A 5,531-nucleotide genomic window follows, 5' to 3' on the forward strand; every position below is an offset into this window, starting at 1 on the left:
TGGTTTAACGCGAAAGGAAATGAACACGTTGAAAGTGCTGTGTTGAAGTGACTTTGATTCATGAATAGTTGAACTCTCTGGATAACCTTGAAAACATTTAACAAACTATGATATATTGTACATCTACAGTCTCTGCCAATGTCAAAAATAAGTTTTGTGCCTCTAAATCCAACTATAGCCTTTCATTCATTATCTGTAGTTTAGTGTCTTAGACTCCGTAGAGCCTCAGAGATACTGTAGAGAACACAACACCTATCCTGTACCTCAGAGATACTGTAGAGAACACAACACCTATCCTGTACCTCAGAGATAATGTAGAGAACAGAACATCTATCCCGTACCTCAGAGATACTGTAGAGAACAGAACACCTATCCTGTACCTCAGAGATACTGTAGAGAACACAACACCTATCCTGTACCTCAGAGATACTGTAGAGAACACAACACCTATCCTGTACCTCAGAGATAATGTAGAGAACACAACACCTATCCTGTACCTCAGAGATAATGTAGAGAACAGAACATCTATCCTGTACCTCAGAGATACTGTAGAGAACACAACATCTATCCTGTACCTCAGAGATAATGTAGAGAACAGAACACCTATCCTGTACCTCAGAGATACTGTAGAGAACACAACACCTATCCTGTACCCCAGAGATAATGTAGAGAACACAACACCTATCCTGTACCTCAGAGATACTGTAGAGAACACAACACCTATCCTGTACCTCAGAGATAATGTAGAGAACAGAACATCTATCCCGTACCTCAGAGATACTGTAGAGAACAGAACACCTATTCTGTACCTCAGAGATACTGTAGAGAACAGAACACCTATCCTGTACCTCAGAGATAATGTAGAGAACACAACACCTATCCTGTACCTCAGAGATAATGTAGAGAACACAACACATATCCTGTACCTCAGAGATACTGTAGAGAACAGAACATCTATCCTGTACCTCAGAGATACTGTAGAGAACACAACATCTATCCTGTACCTCAGAGATAATGTAGAGAACAGAACACCTATCCTGTACCTCAGAGATACTGTAGAGAACACAACACCTATTCTGTACCTCAGAGATACTGTAGAGAACACAACACCTATCCTGTACCTCAGAGATAATGTAGAGAACACAACACCTATCCTGTACCTCAGAGATACTGTAGAGAACACAACACCTATCCTGTACCTCAGAGATAATGTAGAGAACAGAACATCTATCCCGTACCTCAGAGATACTGTAGAGAACAGAACACCTATTCTGTACCTCAGAGATACTGTAGAGAACAGAACACCTATCCTGTACCTCAGAGATAATGTGGAGAACACAACACCTATCCTGTACCTCAGAGATAATGTAGAGAACACAACACCTATCCTGTACCTCAGAGATACTGTAGAGAACACAACATCTATCCTGTACCTCAGAGATAATGTAGAGAACAGAACACCTATCCTGTACCTCAGAGATACTGTAGAGAACACAACACCTATCCTGTACCTCAGAGATACTGTAAGGAACACAACACCTATCCTGTACCTCAGAGATAATGTAGAGAACACAAAACCTATCCTGTACCTCAGAGATACTGTAGAGAACACAACACCTATCCTGTACCTCAGAGATAATGTAGAGAACAGAACATCTATCCCGTACCTCAGAGATACTGTAGAGAACAGAACACCTATTCTGTACCTCAGAGATACTGTAGAGAACAGAACACCTATCCTGTACCTCAGAGATACTGTAGAGAACACAACACCTATCCTGTACCTCAGAGATAATGTAGAGAACACAACATCTATCCTGTACCTCAGAGATACTGTAGAGAACACAACATCTATCCTGTACCTCAGAGATAATGTAGAGAACAGAACACCTATCCTGTACCTCAGAGATACTGTAGAGAACACAACACCTATCCTGTACCCCAGAGATAATGTAGAGAACACAACACCTATCCTGTACCTCAGAGATACTGTAGAGAACACAACACCTATCCTGTACCTCAGAGATAATGTAGAGAACAGAACATCTATCCCGTACCTCAGAGATACTGTAGAGAACAGAACACCTATTCTGTACCTCAGAGATACTGTAGAGAACAGAACACCTATCCTGTACCTCAGAGATAATGTAGAGAACACAACACCTATCCTGTACCTCAGAGATAATGTAGAGAACACAACACCTATCCTGTACCTCAGAGATACTGTAGAGAACACAACATCTATCCTGTACCTCAGAGATAATGTAGAGAACAGAACACCTATCCTGTACCTCAGAGATACTGTAGAGAACACAACACCTATCCTGTACCTCAGAGATACTGTAGAGAACACAACACCTATCCTGTACCTCAGAGATAATGTAGAGAACACAAAACCTATCCTGTACCTCAGAGATACTGTAGAGAACACAACACCTATCCTGTACCTCAGAGATAATGTAGAGAACAGAACATCTATCCCGTACCTCAGAGATACTGTAGAGAACAGAACACCTATTCTGTACCTCAGAGATACTGTAGAGAACAGAACACCTATCCTGTACCTCAGAGATAATGTAGAGAACACAACACCTATCCTGTACCTCAGAGATAATGTAGAGAACACAACACCTATCCTGTACCTCAGAGATACTGTAGAGAACACAACACCTATCCTGTACCTCAGAGATACTGTAGAGAACAGAACACCTATCCTGTACCTCAGAGATACTGTAGAGAACACAACACCTATCCTGTATCTCAGAGATACTGTAGAGAACACAACACCTATTCTGTACCTCAGAGATACTGTAGAGAACAGAACACCTATCCTGTACCTCAGAGATACTGTAGAGAACACAACACCTATCCTGTATCTCAGAGATACTGTAGAGAACAGAACACCTATCCTGTACCTCAGAGATACTGTAGAGAACAGAACACCTATCCTGTACCTCAGAGATACTGTAGAGAACACAACACCTATTCTGTACCTCAGAGATACTGTAGAGAACACAACACCTATCCTGTACCTCAGAGATAATGTAGAGAACACAACACCTATCCTGTACCTCAGAGATACTGTAGAGAACACAACACCTATCCTGTACCTCAGAGATACTGTAGAGAACACAACACCTATCCTGTACCTCAGAGATAATGTAGAGAACACAACACCTATCCTGTACCTCAGAGATACTGTAGAGAACAGAACACCTATCCTGTACCTCAGAGATACTGTAGAGAACACAACACCTATCCTGTACCTCAGAGATCATGTAGAGAACACAACACCTATCCTGTACCTCAGAGATAATGTAGAGAACACAACACCTATCCTGTACCTCAGAGATAATGTAGAGAACACAACACCTATCCTGTACCTCAGAGATACTGTAGAGAACAGAACACCTATCCTGTACCTCAGAGATACTGTAGAGAACACAACACCTATCCTGTACCTCAGAGATAATGTAGAGAACACAACACCTATCCTGTACCTCAGAGATAATGTAGAGAACACAACACCTATCCTGTACCTCAGAGATACTGTAGAGAACACAACACCTATCCTGTACCTCAGAGATAATGTAGAGAACACAACACCTATCCTGTACCTCAGAGATAATGTAGAGAACACAACACCTATCCTGTACCTCAGAGATAATGTAGAGAACACAACACCTATCCTGTACCTCAGAGATACTGTAGAGAACACAACACCTATCATGCACCTCAGAGATACTGTAGAGAACACAACACCTATCCTGTACCTCAGAGATACTGTAGAGAACACAACACCTATCCTGTACCTCAGAGATACTGTAGAGAACAGAACACCTATCCTGTACCTCAGAGATACTGTAGAGAACAGAACACCTATCCTGTACCTCAGAGATAATGTAGAGAACACAACACCTATCCTGTACCTCAGAGATCTCCCCTCACATCCTTTACATCTGAAGTCCACAGGCGAAGCTGGACACTGAAGTACTTTCTCAGATGCTTTGTGTGTCTGAGTGCTACTGGCCTGGCGTTATTTATGTAATTCTCTGTTCATTGAAGAGTGTTGGGGGACACACTTCTGCATCAGCCTCGCCTTAAAACTAAACTGTTCTTCCATCAAGGTAAGGAGTCATTTCGATAGGTTTAACATGGCTGCAGTGCCCTCCCAGCCTGCCTGGATGGATGGATGGATGGATGGATGGATGGATGGACGATGGATGGATGATGGATGGGTGGACGATGGATGGGTGGATCCTCATGGCGTTTGTTCTGGGTTGTTAAATAAGGCATTTTTTGTCTTATTCAAAACTGCTGTCAAGTCTACATAGTTGTGGTCGTTAAGATGAGCAGACTTTGGGGAAGTGAAATGTGCCTTCCTTTTTTGTAATTTCTTTGTAAATGTTAGTTACAAAATTTGGTGCCTGTCCTCCGTCTCCCTCAGACTACAGCAACATGGTGGAGAAAATCGCTTTGATGATAAAGAAGAAGATGTACAAGAGACATACATTGTAGGTGCTCCAGTACACTCTTCAGATATTGGCTCCCTGTAACCTTTAAAAACCTTTGAATTAACAAAGGTGTTGTCAAACAAAGCTTAACATCAATCTAATTAAATAACGAGACGCCAATCCAACTGATTGGATAAGACGTCTCTGGCTACTGTAGAGGTTGAGAGGATGGAAAATGCAACAAGACTATATAACTATTGCCCTCCAAGACTATACAACTATTGCCCTCCAGGACTATACAACTATTGCCCTCCAAGACTATACAACTATTGCCCTCCAAGACTATACAACTATTGCCCTCCAAGACTATACAACTATTGCCCTCCAAGACTATACAACTATTGCCCTCCAAGACTATACAACTATTGCCCTCCAAGACTATACAACTATTGCCCTCCAAGACTATATAACTATTGCCCTCCAAGACTATACAACTATTGCCCTCCAAGACTATACAACTATTGCCCTCCAAGACTATACAACTATTGCCCTCCAAGACTATACAACTATTGCCCTCCAAGACTATACAACTATTGCCCTCCAAGACTATACAACTATTGCCCTCCAAGACTATACAACTATTGCCCTCCAAGACTATACAACTATTGCCCTCCAAGACTATACAACTATTCCCCTCCAAGACTATACAACTATTGCCCTCCAAGACTATACAACTATTGCCCTCCAAGACTATACAACTATTGCCCTCCAAGACTATACAACTATTGCCCTCCAAGACTATACAACTATTGCCCTCCAAGACTATATAACTATTGCCCTCCAAGACTATACAACTATTGCCCTCCAAGACTATACAACTATTGCCCTCAAGACTATACAACTATTGCCCAAGACTATACAACTATTGCCCTCCAAGACTATACAACTATTGCCCTCCAAGACTATACAACTATTGCCCTCCAAGACCTCCAAGACTATACAACTATTGCCCTCCAAGACTATACAACTATTGCCCTCCAAGACTATAGACTATACAACTATTGCCCTCCAAGACTA

Source organism: Oncorhynchus keta, unplaced genomic scaffold (genome assembly GCF_023373465.1).
Source record: "Oncorhynchus keta strain PuntledgeMale-10-30-2019 unplaced genomic scaffold, Oket_V2 Un_contig_796_pilon_pilon, whole genome shotgun sequence".
Lineage (NCBI taxonomy): Eukaryota > Metazoa > Chordata > Actinopteri > Salmoniformes > Salmonidae > Oncorhynchus > Oncorhynchus keta.